We start from the raw sequence: 18,705 nt of genomic DNA on the forward strand, positions 1-18,705 counted from the left end.
CGTCTGTGCCTGATGCCCTGTCTGGTGTATACTGGGCTTTGGCTCCTGTGTAGGAGCAGAGTGCCGGTCTCAAGTTGGGGAGCACGCCAGATTTTACTTGGTCTAGAATGTGGCCCTGTTTCCCAGATTATCATGAAGAAGTCTAATGGAAAATGGCCTTTCTGTTGAGAGTCCTTGAGACTCTCGTCTTACTGCTGTTTACTAAAGAGAGTCTGGATACCCCGTCCCGCCCCTTCAGGCTGGAGAGTTCAGCTAACAAGAAGTAGATCTCAGCCAGGCATAGTGCTTCACACATATAATCCTGGCTTTCAGGAGGCTAAAGGCACAAGGATCAGCCTCGGCTAAGGGTGAAATCCTGCCTCAAAAAACCAAAACAGACCAGTTGTAGTGGTGCACACAGTAGGATTTACTGAAGGAGGCAGAGGCAGGAGGATCATGAGTTTGAGGCCAGTCTGTGCTGTGTGTTTTAGTCAAAAGGTGGTGGAGAACACCTTTAATATCTGCACTCAGGAGGCAGAGGCAAGCAGATCTGTCAGTTTGAGGCCAGCCTGGTCTACAGAGTGAGTTCCAGGACAGAGAAACCCTGTCTCCAAAAACAAAAACAGTACAAGAAGGAAATAAAGTGGTCTGAGGAACTACGGCAGAGGTGCTGCACCCCACTCTGCTCAGTTCTTTCTCGTGTGTATGAGTTCTGCCTACATGTATGCACAGGCACCATCTGCATACATGGTACCCTCAGAGGTCAGAAGAGCGCATTGGTTCCCCTGGAACTGGAATTACAGAGAGTAGCGATCCACCATTCAGGTGCCTGGAATTGAATCTGGGTCCTGTGCAAAAACAAGCAGTGCTGTTCATGCTGAGCTGTCTCTAGCCCAGGGTTTTGTTTTGTTTTTATTTTATTCTATTCCTTTCCTTGAAAGACAGTTTCCCTATGTAGCCCTGGCTGCCTTGGAATTCACGTGAACCAGATTGGTCTCACTGCTCTGAAGTGCTGGACTTAAAAATAAGTTCCACCACACCCAGCAGTGTTATATTTTTGTTTCTTAGGTTTTGACATGAATCCCAGCCTGGCCTTGAACTCATGATCTTCCTGCTTTCACCCCGCAGTACTGGTATTGCAGGAGTGCACCACTGCAGCCCTCTTTGGTTTATCAGGTTCTTTTCTGCTCTCTTTAGGTTCTCTTAGGACCAGGAAGTTCTTGGATCTTATTATCAATTAGGCCAAATGCAACCCACAGCTCCAGAGCTCTCTATCTCCGGAGGGTCTTGTTGCCTCACAGAGGGAAATGGGCTAGCTTCTGTCTCCTGGCAGCCCTTGAGTCCCAGCTGGAACACACAGACACACACACGTCTCAGGCTCCCACATCCACCTTTCCCATGGTTTTCTAAATTTGTCTCAACACGGGCATTCTTTCCATTCCTTCCTGAAAGTTGGGCTTTTGGAATTCAGAAACTAAAAACAGCCTCTGCATTCTGTTGTGTCTGCTGTTTCCTGAGGTAACAAATGGAAGACGACTTAGCTGTGAACAAGAGGGGCCCAGGAACACCAGGGACAAGATGGCAGTGTGTTTCAAGATGGTACTGGAGTCTAGACTGCCATGGCATTTGCCCAAGCTTTCACATTTTCCCTTCCTGCAGCTCCAGCCAAAGTGGGGGGTCCCATCGATGACAGAACCCCCAAGAACTGAGTGCTCAAGCAGCATTGTTCATACTCACCTCTCATTCCTGGAGAGAAGAGGGTTTTTTTTCTTGGGAGGGGGAGGGGTTCACAATCAATGTTGTTTGTAGGAAGGAGGACCACTGAAGTTCAGAATGCCGAATGGACATTTGTACGTTGGCTCATGTCAGGAACATGCAAGGGACAAGAGTATGCCCACGTCTCAGCATGGCTGAGCAGGTGGGACTTAAACTAGTCCAGTGAGCTCTAGCCTGGCATCCCTGGCCAAAGGGTAGGCAAAGGTAACCAGGGCCCTGGAAGTTCTCATTAATGTTCCAGGAAGACCCACAGATAAAGTACATTTATCTCTGAGGGATGAAATCAGCTTAGATTTTTCAAGCTTAATGGCCATTAGCTAAGGCCGGAAGTAATCAGCTGGGCATGGTCGCCCATTACCTCTGGTCTTCAGAGGCGGGGGTTAGGGAGATCTTCCTGACTTCCGAGGCCAGCTTGGTCTGCCTTCAGAATGAGTTTTAGGCCAGGGGTACATAGCAAGACCCTGTCTCCAAAGGTGGGAGGGCATGGAATGATCTTTGGGAGAAAAATGGTATTTAAAGGGAAAAAAACAGTTTTTAAATATCACTCCAGAAAGGGAGGGGACTCTTCCCCGACCAGTGGTTGAGTTAAATGGGTGCTGCTGGGCAGCACAATGGTGGTCAGAAGTAGTCAACTACTGTTGCTACTCCCTGTGTTGGGAGCTTGGTGAGTCCCACAAGGGGCAGAGCTGCAGGCTTACCTTATGTATGTATATTAACAGCTTCATCAGAAGTATAAAATGATGGGCTCAAGGTGAACAACAGTGGAAATTTGAAGTCAGGCTTCCCTAGTACCAGATTCCATCTATTAACTGTGGCACTTTTATTTTGTGTTTGTTTTTTAACACGTGGTCTCGTGCAGTCCAAGCTGACCTTCAATGTACTGTGAAGAAAGGATGCCTTCACCTGCCAAGACACTGGGATTACATGCTGGGTTTATGGTAATACTAAGGTTGGGACTCAGCGCGTCACACATGTTAAGGCCAACATTGTACCATCTGGGCTACTTCTCCAGCCAGTGTGGCTCTCTTCCGTTTCCCAGTACTCCTGGCATTCATTCTATTGCTCATCCCCAGTGTGAGTTGGACACTCAAAACTTGATATACCACTGGATCTGGTGGTGCAGGCTTATAATCCAGGCTGCTGGGGAAGTGGAGGTAGGTTACAGGTTCAGAGCCAGAGAGTACGATAGACTGGGTGGAGAGCCAGCCTGAGCAACTTATGGAGACTCTTGTCTCAAAAACAAAAGCAGTGGAGATACAGCTCAGCTCAGTGGTGAAATATGTTTTACCACCGAAGAGGCCATAGGTTCAGTACCACTCACCAAAAAAAATCAAAGCCAACACCAAACCTTGCCATACTCAGCTCTTGAAGCTTGGAGGCAGAGAAGCTAAAAACCAGCTGCTAAGTAGGGTTGGGGTTCTATAGTCTGAAGAAGCTCCTGGGGGGTGAGATCTCCCCTCCTTCTGTGATGGTCCAATCTGCCTATCCCTCTTCAAGAAACCATCTTGAGCTGTTGTGACAGGTGTCACTTTGTTATGGCAGCACCATCTGCCAGTGAGCCAGAGCTGGAGAGCCAGCAGGAGACTGTCACCACACATGTATGTCCCAGAGATCCTTGAGTTGGTGTCCTGATGACAGTTTTTTTTTTTTTTAATCTCTTCTGGCTGGCACTTTTAGTTTCTATTCCTTACCCTCTTTCTCCTCCTCTGCTTTGTTAAAATTTCTATATTTTGAGTCAGCTAAGAGCCTACCAGGAGTTGGGTTGGTGGTGTCAGCGCCCAGTGATTCATCTTAGTGATAATTAGAGAACTGGAAAACCCAAGATTCATTCCGGCAGGGCTTCCGGAATCCTTATTCTCCTTACTTTGTCAGAGAGGAGCAAAGTGGGCCTGGCTTCTGGGTCATGTGCCTCCTAGAGGTTCCCTGACTGAGACCAGTGGGCATTTATAGGGTGTGGTTAGCTGGATGTGAAACTCCTTGGGTCCTCCCAGAGTTGGTGTGGTGTGTTATCCCCACTTGGGCAGCCAGGATTTACACTAAGTTACCTAGTTTGTAAGTGATACAACGGGGATTCAAGCTCTTACCTTTTGGAATCCACAAAACTTTCTTCAAACCACAGCCTGTTATTAGCTGAGTGTCATGGCAAAGGTTACCCTCCCTCTCTCTGAGTGTTACCTTCTGCATTTGTAAGCAGGTATCTAAAAATGCTTCACTTTGCATAAGACAGGGCCTTAGGAGCTGGTCTTATTACTACTGGTTTTTCAGCATTATCTGCAGCCAAGCATTCAAAGACACTAAGAAAGGATGCCGGCTGGGACTTCATTAAGACCAGCCTTAGTGTCCCAGCAATACCTTGTGAAAATGTGACAAATAAACGCTTACTCCTAGCAGGGATTAGTCGTGTACACGTGTCTTTACACGTGGATACAGAATGACCCAAGGGAGGGGAGGAAAAAGCTGAGAGTCATCAAGTACACACGTTAACTCCGAGACAAAGGAGTGGGACTATGGCCGCTGGTACTGCTGCACCGAGCCCTTCTGGCCGCTTCTACACGGCAGTGGACGGAAGCCAGGATTTTCGAGGGCCCCCAGTGAGTCACCAGACTGATGCAATCCCTTTAAAGGGCTCATCTGCTAGTGCAAGAAGCTGATTCATGGAGGGCGTGGCTGCTGAAGGAGGAGAAAGGGACGGAAACTGGCAGGAGGGAGTGAGGTAGGCAGCTGGCTGTGGTCGTTCATTGGAACTCCTCATTGCAATCTCCCTGGACAAGACTCTAGGGATGTCCAAGATGAACTTGGCCACCTTTGGGGTTTCTGAAGGGTCTAAAGTGAAATGAATTGTGACAGTAGCGACCGCAATTCCTGACTTCTCTTGAATCCAACTTCAGCGCTCTCTCACACAAATTTCCAGAAGCTAGAAATGGGGAGGAAGGAAAGGCCACTTTTCTAAAGAATGCAGTGCAGTTGGCGGGTTTTGCAACCTCTTAGAATGGTCTCCCAACCCCAGCAACCAGAGCACAAGTCGGCGAGGTTCTGCAGAGGTAAGGCGGAGCGGCGCCTCCGTCCCAGTCCCACTGTAGATGTAGATTAGCGGTAAGTACCGCCCCCTGACTGTCCAATCCCTTTACAGATTTCGACCCAGACTCCACCCAGAACCAATTGGCGAGCTTATCTGGGCCTCCTGCCTGAAGGCTTCCGCCCATCCTGAAGATGGCGCACCAACCCCAGACTCAGGCGAGGGGGCGGGGGGCGGGGCCGAGGGCCTATGCGTCACTTCCGTTGTCAGGTGGCGGCGCCGCAGCCATGGAGGGAGGCGGCGGCGGCAGCTCTGGCGGCTGTGCTGGGAGGTGGCGGTGAGCGGCTCCCACGCCCCCGGCCCGGCCCCGGCCACCGGGACGGAGCGCCGAGCAGCCCCGACTCTGGGCTGTGGACTATGGGCAAGCAGCGCTGATCCCCCGGGGAAGGTGAGCTTGGGGTCCCGGGACGGGGAGCCGGGTGGGGGCTGCGTGCTGGTGGGGCGGGCTACCGTGACGGAGAGACCCCGGTGACAGCCCGAAGCTGACCGGCGCGACCAGAATGGCAATAGTGAATTTCCCTCCGCCACTGGTGGTCTGTCCTTCCCGGCGGCGGGGGCGTCGGCTACTGGGAGCCTCGGTCTTCGCCGCAGCCCTGGGAAATGGGCACTGCCCGCTTTGCCCGGACCCACTCAACCAGTCAGCGAAGCAGCCGGCGTTTGGCCCGCTCTAGTTTTTCCCCCAGAGAGACCCCCTCCTCCTCTCCATGCTTCTCTCCTGACCTGGAGAGTGACTTGAAAGTTAGGACGAGTCCCCAAGGAGAGCCAGCCAAGGTTTTCCTCCTGGAGCCCTCACCCGTTGGCACCGACACCATCGCTGCTGGGGAATTTTCACATCCTGGGCGGCGTTCAGGTGCGAGTCACAGCAGCCTGCTTGCCAGATCCACGTTGGGCCGGTCTTCACCGTGGGAGAGCTTGCTGTGGTCAGTGTTTCACCTGCCATCCTAGTCAGGCCCGCCCATTCCTACGATGCTTGGCCGCACCTTTCAATCTTGGGTAGGAGCTTTCGGATTCTCGGTGGCTTCTCTGTCCACCCCCGTTCCCCCAGGTTGTTGGCGGAAGGAAGAGATGACAGCCGCCTTCTGTGGCAGGATAGACTTTGCTCTGTTTTAAGTCACTGGAGGAAACCGGTTGGCTTTGCTGGTTTTGAGAATCATTGAGGAAGAGGGTAGTCATGCTGGGCTGGGCTGGGCGTCTTTCCCTCTTTACTGAATAGTTTTGCATGAGATAAGGAAGAGCAAAATCCTACAGCCTTTATTTGTAAACAGTGCTGTGAGTTCCTCCTTAAAAGCTCTGTTATGTCTGTTGTTTGTGGATTCGTCTGCAAAAGATAGTCCTCTTTCATTCATTCATTCATTCTTCACATAACAAAAGAGCCTGCTGAGCCAAGTGCTGTGTAGCACACTACTTAAATCTTGGGATGAAAGGTGTTAGTCACCTTGCTCCTGACTGCTTAAATGCAAATTGTGGTGCCGCAGCTTTTTGGTTGCCCTACCTTGGATCATTTGTTTGTTTCCTCATTTTCAAAACACTGGTAATGGTAAAGAGAATCTTTATGGAGAATTAAGTTAACACAGAATAAAGAGGTTCTTATCCGAACTAGCTGACTGTCTAGTTAGAGGAAACTGACCTGCAAGCCGATAGTTGAAATGTGATCTACAAAAGCAACAGGAACCAAATGCTCAGGGGGCGCTGGACGGGAGCAGCTAGCTCAGTCTGGAAAGTCTGGACAGTAGTGAAAGGAGGATAGTGACTGGAAGGACAGAAAGGGGAGGCTTAGTCATGTGAGAGAAAAATGGGAGATGCTATTTGGAGAGAGTCACAGAGAATCAGGGAGAGACAACCTCAGCTGGATCAGTAGAGGGTATGGAAGTAGACACGGTACAAAGTAAAGCAATATAAGTTAAATGAAAAGGTCAACATCTCCTTGATAATTCGGGACTTTGTGTCCAGTGCACAAGAGGCCAGTAAAAAGCTTTTAGCTGGTCTATGGCCATACCACCCTGAACGCGCCCGATCTCGTCTGATCTCAGAAGCTAAGCAGGGTTGGGCCTGGTTAGTACTTGGATGGGAGACCGCTTGGGAATACTGGGTGCTGTAGGCTTGAAAAAAAAAAAGAAAGAAAGAAAGCTTTTAGCTGAGGAGTGACAGGACTAGATCTATCTGTATCTTAGATCAAATTCTCTGTGAGGAGCTGAGGAGGGTGACAGAGCTAGGCACCTGGTCAGAGACCACCACATAGTGGTATGGACATACTGGATCTGTGCTGAGCAGGTGCCGTGTGGTCAGTGCCTGTGGATAACCCCTTGCAGTGCCCCCAAAAGTGTCCTTCTCTCTCTGAGATCTCAGGTTGCCTAAGCGCCGGCAAGGTAGGGCTTCCTCTCAGAAGGCCAGATGTAAGGGTTATTACATTTTCTCTCTTGTGCCTTTAATGGATAAGACAGTAGTTTGAAGAAGTTAAGAGCTTGTTTGGCTCAAACAGATCTGCTTCTAATCCCTACTCAGCTAGCCACTAGGGGTTACATATTCTCTCTGTGCCCAGATTTCTCATTGTAAAAAGGCACAGTAGGCCTGCCTCCCCAATGGGGCCGTTGTGAGGATCAAGACAGATGTTGCAGAGTTAGGACTCAGCATTCACTGCATAGTAGATGCTTGGTGAGTGGTAGTTTTCATGGCAGGCTGCTGGAGAGATCTTCTGGAACTCCTTGAAGCAGTTTACAGGAACTAGAGCTGTGTCCCACTGAGCTGTTTGTTCCGAGGGGTCCCTGAGAGCTCTGCATTTTATGTATTTCTGAAAAGAGAACGGGGCTTTCCCAGGCTGTGCAGCAGCAGTGCAGATTTGTCTCTTTCCTAAAGCCTTTTTCAGAAGCAGAGCTGCCATGGTAGCATCGGGAGGCAGAAGCAGGTAGACCTCCATGCGTTCCAGTCCATCTTGGTGTGTCTACATAGTGAGTTCTAGAACAGCTAAGGCTACATAAAGAGACCTGATTTAACCCTGCCTCGACCCCCAGAAAAGTAGGAGAACTACTGAGAAATAAGATTGTTTGGCCTTGTCAGACAGGGTCTTGTAGACCAGGGTGGTTGCAAATTTGTGTTGACCCTCCTGCCTCTGCCTCTCCAGCTCTGAGCTTACAGACTTGTACCTCCACACCTGGCTGATAAATAGCATTTTAAAGTATGAACTGGAGGGAATGTATGTCAAGTTCTCTAGAGTCCCCACTAATGAGCCTGCTCTGGAACCTCAGTTAGCATCAGCAGGAAGTGTCATGTTTGATGAACATGTGGTACACCGTACTTATGTGTATGGCAGGTCAAAGTAGTGATTCTCTGCAGCACACCTGTGAATTCCCACATGGGACTGCCACATGCTAGGTACAGGGGCAAGGAAGAGGAGAGAGGGCTAGGCACCCCACTCCATTGGCACTTGCACAGGTATTGGGAGGGGGAGGGGTCTTTCCCAGAAGTCTGTGCAGCATGAAGTACAGATCAAGGGGATATAAGAAATGACTTACCTGGGGATGAGGATATTGAGGAGTTTAGAGAGCTCTTAAGACTTTGAGGAGTATGTAGTTTTCTGGGGGTTTGTGAAGCACTCTAGGCAATAGAAGTGACAGGAATGGGGTGTCTATGCATGTGCACTCTCATATCATGGTTTCAGTACCACTGGGGTCCCATCACAGGGTATAACAGGACTTGGCTGCAGAATATGCAGGAGAGAGAAACTAGAGAGAGAAGCAGGCACTCAGTGAAGATGTTGAGCTTTGGTACTCTGTAGTGATGGATGCCTGCGTTCTGGAAACACCTACATCTTCCAAAGAGTCCTCTGGCTTCAGAAGAGCCATGGGCTGGGCAGAGAGTGAGTGCTTCAGGAATCACAGGCAGGCTAGTGAGGGCTTGGTTCAAGGCAGAGTGGGTAGAGGTAGGGCAGGCTTCCTGCTGGTGTGCCTGCATCTCCACCTTACACAAGGGCAGCCTGCCTGTCTTTACCTTTCTTCTGCCTACATTTGACCACAGAAATGAGCTTTGTCAAGTTTCAGAAACTCTAGTGTATTCCTCCCATCTGCTCACAGCTACTTGATTAAGCCACAGCCAGAGGGTCCCTGAACAACCTCATCTAGAGGTGGTTTTTCAGAGTTCCCGGTGGAGATCCTACCTAGGAAGGCCATGAAATAAGATTAACTTTCTGACATTGATCAAGAGGTAACCCTGGCCTGCTAGTGGTGGTGGCAGCACATGCCCTAGCCCTGGAGAGGCAGAGGCAGGCTAGTTCTTTTAAGGTCAAAGCCAGTCTGGTCTAGAAAAACAAACAAACAAAAAAAAAAAAACAAAAAAAAAAAAAAGGAGGAGGAGGAGGAAAAAGAGGGTGTGTGTCTCCACTGGTAGATGCTTGGCATTCGTGGAGCCCTGGTTCCATCTCTAGTACTACAGAAAAACGGGGCCATACTGGTACATGCCTGTCATTTAGCACTGGGGAAGTAGAGACAGTAGAAGTGCTTGTTGATCTCATCTGCATAGCAAATTTGAAGCCAGCCTGGGATACATTAGACCCTGTCTCAAGTGAGGTGGCTGTGAGAAACTGGTCTGAAACAAGAGCATGAAGTAAGATTGTAGCCTTTAGGGTGGCCCCCATCTCAGCATCTCAGCAAGAGATGGGATCAAGAGCCCAGCAGGGAGAGGCTGGTATTGCATGCTTGATTGGCTTGCTATTTTAGAGATGGCTCCATTTATACACTTGTCTTTCTAGTACACACTATGTTTCATCTTGGGTATAACTGAGCAAGCTCTTAGCTAGACTGACTTTCTTTTTCTTTTTCTTACTTACTTTTGTGTTTGTGTATGTGTGAGGCGGCATGACTTTATGTGCCCTGGAGCTTGGGTTACAGGTGGCTATGAGCTACCTGATTTGGGTTCTGTGAATTGAACCCAGGTTCTCTGTAAGAGCAATAAATGTTCTTAACCACTAGGCCATTTCTCCAAACCCTGACTTTCCTCATATATACAGTTTAGCCCACCTCTAAGTGCCTGAGGGAACAAATGCCTAGAAGAGCTATTGCCTCAAAGCAGTTTCTTTGACAAGGTCCTGCCCTAATAGCTCAGGTTGTCCTCAGAGTTCCAACATAGACCAGGCTGACCTTGAACTCACCACCCTCCTTTCTCAGCCTCCAGAAAGCCAAGCCTTCATAGCTATCCCCCAGCAAATATGCTACTCCTGGGAGAGCAGGTAGAGCAGCCCATCTCTCTCTGGCCTGAGGCAGATAAGGGGATAAATGGGTGGGTGGGAATGTGGACTCCAGGGGGGTTAGCTCTATACTGGGCGATGTTTTCAAGGAAACCCCACTGTCAGTGGCAGTGTCCCCTCTAAATATGCATGTGGACTGCCACCTACCCTACAAGAGGGCTAGACATGGATTCTCTAGTCTTTAAGAAGTTTGCTGCTGGGCAGTGGTGGCCCACACCTTTAATCCCAGCAGTTGGGAGGCAGAAGCAGGTGGATTTCTGAGTTCAAGGCCAGCCTGGTCTACAGAGTGAGTTCCAGGACAGCCAGGGCTACACAGAGAAACACTGTCTCGAAAAGATGTTTGCTGCCTAAGGGTCCAGAATGAAGAGAGTGGGAACTGGAGAGAACGGGATTGGCCTGCCAGTTATCTGTCTTTGCAGCCGGGCACAGTGTGTACTGGTGTGATGAGGCGTGTTAATGTGGTGTGATGAGTGCTTTTAGGGAGAGGGTTTCTTGGCCTTTGGGTGACTTGGTCCAACATACTGTGGGACTTTGGACTCCATGGCTGGCACCTGCCGGGTCTGGCCAGAACAGTTCTGCTACTTTTGCAGTAAGTTTGGTGCTGGCAGCTTCCCAGGCTAGGGGTGCATCATGGGCGTGTTTTCTCCTGGAAAAAATAGGAAGGAAATTAAAAACAACAAAAGGTTTCAAACCACCAGAGGTTCCCTGTTGATTACTGTGGACACTGTCCTAGATGGCCTCTGGGGGGTAGGGCTTGTCTCTGCTTTCCAGAACAGCTTGTCAGGGATCAGAGGGATTAAGGAGCCTGCCCTGTTAAACAGCCAGTGAGGATGGAACTGGGACTTTGCACATCCATCTTTGTGTGACTCTGGAACCCATGCTACCCCTTCCTCCATTCCAGCCAGGCTTCGGCCCCAGGGAGCCCAATCTCCAGAATCTTGGAGTCAAGAGCCATAGAGCTAGGAAGGACCTTGATAGGGCTCAAGCAATCCTTCCTTTGGCTGAAGAACGGAACCACCACTGCCTGGAGACAAGGTCCTCTCTTTCTCCCTGTGGGGGAGTACGTAGAAACACTTTAAACCATGTTAGCCACAGTCAGACCTGGCTTCAGAACCCAGCTCTGTCACATGCTAGCCAAATGACCTTGAACAAATCATTCCGACCCCAGTGTCCTCTCCCGTAAAAAGGAATATAACTGTTCCTGCACTGGGTCTGAAACAGGTTACTGTGATACCAAGTGTTGCTTGGTGCCTGGCATAGTCAGTCAGGTTCCTGGCCCAGGGCTGGGGTGACCCAGTGCTGTCTCTCTTAGTGGTCTGTGAATATCCCTAAAGTGACAGCTCAGGCCTGCCGTTGGTCCTGTGGATTGATTCCAGGTGGCGAGCACGAAGTTCTTTATTGGCTTGTTTGCAAGCCGTCTGAGGGAGATGCAGATTGTATTTACCAGGAGTATTGACCTTGACCTTCCAGCCTTAGCTCCTGGGACCCCCTTGCCTTAGCATGCAGCTCCATAAGACTGGGGCACTTAGCTTCCACCTGCCACCAGAATACACCTTCTCAAGAAGCAAAATTATCATTTTAATAACTATAGGGAAATAACCAAATAATGCAAAAGAATATGAATAAGAAATACAAAAGTCCTCTCTGGATTCTTCTAAAAACTCCCTATGTGCATTCAAGGATGTTAATTTCTTTAACCAAAACAGGATCATGTGCATATACAGTATTGCAGGATGCTTGTTTGTTTTTTTTTTTTTTCAAGACGGGTTTCTCTGTGTAGCCCTGGCTGTCCTGGAACTTTTTCTGTAGACCTGGCTAGCCTTGAACTCAGAGATCTGAGTGCCACTGCCTTCCAAGTGCTGGGATTAGGGATATGCAGGCTTGGTGGTGGTGGTGTTGTTTTTGATAGGGTTCATCAAATCCAAGCCAAAAGTTGACCTAGAACTTTTGAATCTCCCACCTTAGCCTCTGAGTACTGGGGTTATAGGCATATGCCTCAATGCCCAGTTTCTGTGGTGTTGGGAGGTAGACAAGTGCTCTCCCAGCTGAGCTGCATCTTAAGCCCAAAGTTGTGAAATTTAACTTTGTATAGAGGCAGTTACAGAACAGTGGCATCTGGCTCTGACCCAGATGGCCTTGCTTGTGGGATGATGCAGTACTTCTCTTTTTACAGCTGTTGCAGACAGTATAAGGGAAAGTTGCATGTATTGAGTGCTCAGCCAGAGCTTTCCCAAGTCACTCTGAAAATCTGGGCTAGACACTGGCCTGGTTCCTCATGCATGTTGGTTCTAAGGACAGTCCCTCAGGGTACACCATAGTTGGGGGCAGTGCCCCCTCCCTCCTCCAGGTGAGGAAGCTATGAGCACAGAAACAGGTGTCCAGGTCACAAAGTGGACAGAAAGGTGGCTCTTAGACACAGCCATCCCTTCTTTGATCCCTCGTTGCTTTCTCTTTGCCTGATTTCAGTTATTTTGGGTGACAGTACTTGAACTCCATATGGGACCCTGTGGCAGCCGTGTCTTTGGGCTGAGTCAACCACACAGAGCAGTAACTGATATTTTGAGCTGAAGGGCCCCTGAGTCACATGCTAGTATCTTCTTTGCTGTGAGCTTCTTTTCTAGCCAGTGAGCTAGAGCAGGCTGGTATGACAAGGGAGAGCTGTCAGTGTCTTGCGCCAGTATCCTTTCTTCACACATGGCACAAGGCCCCTTGCAGAACCAAGACCCATCACAAATGTCTACCAAGCCAGTGTGCTTTGCTGCTTTTCTGGATGGGAGATACCAGGTCAGCACAGCTCGAGAAAGAGCTATTAAGATTGTCCCTTCCTCTGACACCCACACAGCCTGACAGATTATTTGTTGTCACATCAGCTGCTTCTGGAGGCAGGGAGGAGGGGGTCAGCTAGTGACAGTACTGTCCACAATACCCTGGATCCCATTCTGGTGGCTTCTAGGAGTGACTGCTGGGGAAATGCCCTCAGGAGCGGCCAGCTTACTTCAGTACTCACAGGGACTGGTGATGCTCTCTGGCTTTTCTTCTAAAACTGCTCTGAGCCTACCCTGACCAGCACCTTGGTCTTCTAGTGGAGCCCATGGGGGACTCCTGAGGGTGGAAAGTGGTGATTACACAATCTCCTTGTATGGGGCTAATTTGTAAAGCCTGCCCCTTCGAGGAGACAAGACAGAGCTGGATCCCCAACGTGCAGAGTGGGCTTTGAGGGCTCTCTGGGCCCCAGCTGCAGTGCTCAGCACGACCAAGTACTGCTGAGAGGCTGCCTAATGGCAGCGGATGTACTTTGGGGGAGCTGTGCAGGCCCTTTGTGAGCACCCCTCCCACTTCCCCCTGGCTGAGTCACTTCCTCTCTGGCTACAGCAGGTATTCTCCCACAGGCCCAGAGCACAGCCGCCTCAGTGGGTGAGGCTCGCTTGCTCTGTGTAGCCCTCTCCCTAGTTAATGGCCCCCCCTCCACCGCAGTACAGTGCAGCGTGTAGAGAATGATACCGTGTTAATATTTTCCTAACAAATTGGAGCTGTGTGTATCCTCTTGCATTTACAAAGTGAGCAGAACCGTCACTGTTTGGGAATAGTGAAGATGACAGCACAGGCATGAGTCTTTGTCACCAGGGAATCCTGGCTGGAGTCAAAGGATTACTAATCCACCTCCCCACCCCCCAGCATCCATCCAGAGCACCAAGCAATGGCTTCCAGTGGTTCCTGAGAGAGCAGGAGAGGATTCACTCCTCTTTCAGCCACACCTGTCATGTCATTCAGATTCAAAGGAATAGCCCTGAAAGTCTCTCTCACTATAGTCTTGGCAGTCTCGGGGACATTGGCTCTGCAGGTGTTTGTAGTTTAGTGATAGGGCGCTTGTCTCTATGCATAAGGCCCTAGGTTCTATCTCCACCATTCTAACAAACAAAAATGAATAAATGAGGCCCGGTGGTGGTGGTGGCGCACGCCTTTAGTCCCAGCACTTGGGAGGCAGAGGCAGGCGGATTTATGAGTTCGAGACCAGCTTGGTCTACAGAGTGAGTTCCAGGACAGCCAGGGCTATACAGAGAAACTCTGTCTCAAAAAAACAAAACAAAACAAAAATAATTAAAAAGAACCCAGGGAGGGCATGGTAGTGCATACCTGTAATCCTATCACTTGGAAGGCAGAGGCACAGAGACTCCCACGTTCAGTTCCAGGCCAGTGTGGTCTACATATTGAATAAGACCCTGCATTTAGAGGGAGGAAAAAAAGCCCTAAAATGGATCCTAGGAATTAGCCCTTCAGGTACAAGCTGAAAATTCACGTGTCTGGAGAGATTATCTACCAGGTCATCTATACATGCAACAGGGACACTTGTCTGTCTTCTGCCAGCCCCAGGATAACACCTGATCTTTTGGACATCCTATGAAGGAAATGTTACCACTCCCTTTTTCAAAATGAGGAAACTGAGGTCCACAAAGGGTTAACTGCGTTAACAGAGCAAGTGAGTGATGGAAGCTAAGTCCTGAACCCTGGTTTACATGACCCCATGTTGGTCTTGCTCTCTCATCTGGCATTTGGGTGACCACCCGTGGTTTGAAACCCTTGTTCATGGCTGTGAGTTCCTCTTGCTTTCTTGAGTATAGAGAGCAGGTCTGTAGGGAGGTTGGCTATCTCAGGTGTCTGGGGACAGTTAAAGAAGCAAGGTGTTTATGCAGATTTAGCATGGGAAAACCTATGTTCCTGCCTCAACTTTTGAGTTAGTGACTTTAGGAGTCTCACCATCTCCTTTTCTTTTTCTAGTAAGTATTTGTGCTCCTGTGTACGTTGGGGAGGATCAGTTAGAGTTATGTATTTGCAGCTGTTCCATTAATACAGCTGTAAGCAAAAGTCACTTAGGAGAACTAATGTAAGAATGAATGGAGAGCTCCCACGTGCATTCTAAGAGGTCTTGCATCTCTTGGACAGGTTAGTCTGTCCCTTCCTCATTGTGGGGTTCTCTACATAAATGGGTTTGGTTCCGTGGTTGGGATGCCTTTCTGCTATCCAAACAACCCAGTTTAGACTATATCCTGCCTCATGCCTTTCTGACGTGGGCCTTTGTTTTTTTAGAAAGGGTCTTAGGTAGCCCAGCTAGCTTTGACCTACAGTGATCCTCTTGTCTCAGCCTCACTAGGACTGGGGCCTTTCTTTTTGTTTGTCTTTTCCTTTGGTGGGGGATTTCGGGGCAGCTCTCACCATGTAACCCAGTCTGGCTTCGGACTCTCTGCCTTCCTGACTCTACTTCCTGAGTGCTGGGATTATAGGCATGCGCCACTGCACCCAATATGCCAGGAGATTTTTTTTTTTTTTCTGGTTAAACTGTCCAATGCCAGCAGAGTCCTTGTGCCTGTTGCCCTGAGCTGGTAGACACTACCTAGTCTGTCCAGCTCTGTCCTCATCTGATCCCATTTCGGTCCCAGCCTGGCAGAGGCCAGGATTCACCTGTGAATTACACTTGTGCCTCCATATCCCGCTGTCTCTATCCCCTGCCTTAACACTAGCCTCGGTGCCTTGTAGATGCATGGCCTGTTTTCTCTTGGCCTTTTGGCAGGCACCGGGCTGGCACAGCAAGCAGAGTCAGACTTGCTTTCTGGGAGCCCAAAACCTGGGGTTGGGGGGAATGTAAACAAACCAATAGTCACAGCCCAGTGGGAGGGTGCAGAGGTTTGCTCTGGTGTTGGGGTGGTAGAGAAGGCTACCTAGCCCCAGCAAATGGCTGGGAGTTTCTGTTGTAGGTGACAAGACACTTCAATGAGGACGAGATACGACAGGGAGGCCAGACAGAAGGGTAGGGCAAGACTGTTCATGGCACATACAGCTCCCATGACTCATGGGCCACATTTAGCGTCATATAAGGGCAGTGAGGTGGGGGAGGTGGTGGGTCTGGCAGCCTTACTGGAGAGCTTGGGTTTCTTCCTGAAAACTGGGAGCCTTGAAGGACCTCTGCAGTAGATAGCTGGTCATGCTGCTGCCCAGCGGACTGTATGTCTTGTCTAGCCTGTTACCCAGTTAGTAGAGGCAGTGGCTTGTATTTGATGGAGTGGTCCCTGCATCCTTTTTATCAGCCTGAAGGAGAGCAGTGGCTCACTGCTCTGCCCTTGGTGCAGAGAAGTACCGAGGATGCGTTGCAGAAAGGCGACACCAGGTGGTGGACCTGAAGATTACAGAGGCCTCATCCCCTCCCCACCTCACTTCTTGGCCTTATAAGACTAAATCTGTTCATGGCAAGCTGACTCTGCCCAGCAAGAATGAGGTTTCAGGTTCCCTCCCTGAAATTATGTACTCAAAGACAGGCCCCTTTAAACTTATGAACTGAGTCTGGGAGCTAGTCCAGCAGGTAGGACTCTCCTATGTCTCTGAGAATACATGCCAAACATCATGACTGTTGTCTTCCCCCTGCCCCCAAACACTTGCATCTAAGAGAGCAGGGGCATTGTGTTCTATAATCGCTTTTTAGTCCAGGAAGTGTAACTGGGCTGGAGAGATGGCTCAGTGGTTGAGAGCACTTGCTGCTCTTCCAGAGGACCTGAGTTTGGTTCTCAGCTCCCACATCAGAGGCTCACAATTGCCTGTAACTGCACTTCTAGGAGACCCAGTGCCCCCACACACATGCATATGAGTTAAAAAAATTTTAAAAACATTAGGAAAAAGTGTAGATGACACTACCATTGTCATATATTCCCACACACACAAAGTGCAGGCATCTTCATTCTTTGCTGGCTGCCTGTGTCCTTCCTGGCTCTCTTGTCCAGGCTCACCCCTTGCAGATAAGGGGATAAGTGGGTGGGTGGGTGGGAATGTGCACTCCAGGGGAGTTAGCTCTATACTTCTATACTGGGTGATGTTTTCAAGGAAACCCCAGTCAATGGCAGTGTCCCCTCACCCCTTGCATCTCTGTGTGTCCCCTCACCCCTTGCATCTATGTGCTGTATGCCTTTCCTTTCTCTTACCTTGCTGTTTGTTTGAGACTAGGTCTCACTGTGTAGACTTAGCTAGCCTGGAATTCAACCATGTAGACCAAACTAACCTCAAACTCACATAGATCCACCTGCTTTTGTCTCCTGAGTGTTGAGATTAAAGCTATGGGCCACCAGAGACTCACTTTGTGGCTCATATTGGTCCAGAACTCACTGTTTAGCCTCAAACTCAGAACAGTCCTCCTGCTCCAGCCATCCCTATGCTGAGACTGCAGGCATGATCCACCATACCCAGTCAATGTGGCCCTTCCCCCCAACCTCTGGAGACAGGGTCTCATGAGTCCCCAGTCTGGCTTTGAACCTGCTGAGTAGCCAAGTATGACCTAGAATTGCAGATCTTGAAGTGCTTGTCTTCCTGCCCCCACCTCCTGAGGTCCTGTGGTCATAGTTCTATGCCTCCTCTCCCAGTCTCAGCTTTTCTGTAACTCGAATTGATGCTTTTGAAGCATATAGACCCATTTTGTTGAAAGGAACTCAACTCAGGGTTCCAGTTGGGATTCATTTTGCACATTTTAGCTAAAAATGAGTATAAGAAGGAATGCATCTTTGCGAAATATGCCACACAAGGAAGCCCATGGCACTCGTTCTGTTGTCAGTGACAGAAACTCATGCCTCTTGGGTCAGGTTGTAGCTTGCTCTTCTTCATTTGGGGTGAATTTCACCGATCTTTTGACAACAGTTCCGTTGTTTTGAGAAAAGCATGCATTTAGAACTAGCTCCACAGAGTCTTTCCATGGAAAGGGAGGTTTAGAGCCCAACATGCATGCTTCCCTCAGCCCTGTTCCAAAGTGTCTTAGGCTAGAAGTACCTCACCTTCAGTTCAGGCTCTTCCTAACCCTGATATTATCCCAACTGGAATGGGATGGTGGAACTGTCAAAGATGGCTTCATCACCCTGGACAGCCCTTACTGTGTGTGCCTCAAGCAGAGTAGTGCCAGCTGGTGTGCCAGTCTTGGTCTGCAGAATGTAGCATCTCTGCTCTCTGAAGGACCGGCAAGTACGAGGATGTGATGCTCTGTGCCTACGTTAAAAAACCAGGTGTTCTGTTGACACCCTCTCCCCTCCTTTCCCCTCTAGCTGTGCTCAGCCTTCTCCAGCAGACACACCTGGCTGTCCTCTGTTCTGCCTAGTTCTGCCCCAGGCCCTCAGCAGCTCAGCTGCCCAGGCTTTTTTCTTCTCCTGCTGAGCTACTGGGTTGCTCTCAGGCTAGCCACCAGTCCTTCAGACCAGTATGTAGTCTGAAGCAGCAGATTGTACACCCCTCAAGCCCGGGTGCCCTCCTACTTCTTCCTGTTCTCTCCAGCTCTCAGTTCAGTTACTGTCCCTTTTCCCTTGGACAGGAGAAAATCTGCTTAAGCTTTTGTTTGTTCTCACTCTTTGGCCCTGGCTGACCTCTGTTTCACAGAGTTCCCTCTGTTGGGACTCTGTTGTCACTACGCACACATCCAGCTGTAGGCAGGGTTCTAAGCACAATTTATCAAATGCTTGTACTATCCCAGCAGGTTCTCTGCTAAATCTTTTGTGTGAGTTATCGCTCATAATTCATAGGACAACTATGGAAGTATGGAAGGTGTTATTCTCTGTAGATGTAGACAGAAAAAGGACCTTGCCCACAGCTTGTCACCAGTGATAGTGCTGGGGTTGAG

General features: G+C 49.5%; 1 protein-coding gene and 1 non-coding gene across 2 annotated transcripts in view; both read left to right on the forward strand.

Annotated features, from left to right (window-relative positions):
* Positions 1 to 5,035: 5,035 nt before the first annotated feature.
* The window catches only part of Stk40 (serine/threonine kinase 40), a 38,236-nt gene continuing 24,566 nt past the window's right edge, over positions 5,036 to 18,705 (forward strand). The window contains exon 1 of the mRNA XM_031378637.1: positions 5,036 to 5,219. The gene's annotated coding sequence lies outside the window, so the exon portion shown is untranslated. The remainder of the gene's footprint in view (positions 5,220 to 18,705) is intronic.
* Positions 6,814 to 6,932, forward strand: LOC116097292. Its single transcript, XR_004121335.1, has one exon. It is a non-coding gene; the product is annotated as a 5S ribosomal RNA (ribosomal RNA).

This window comes from Mastomys coucha, unplaced genomic scaffold (assembly GCF_008632895.1).
Source record: "Mastomys coucha isolate ucsf_1 unplaced genomic scaffold, UCSF_Mcou_1 pScaffold18, whole genome shotgun sequence".
Classification (NCBI taxonomy): Eukaryota; Metazoa; Chordata; class Mammalia; order Rodentia; family Muridae; genus Mastomys; species Mastomys coucha.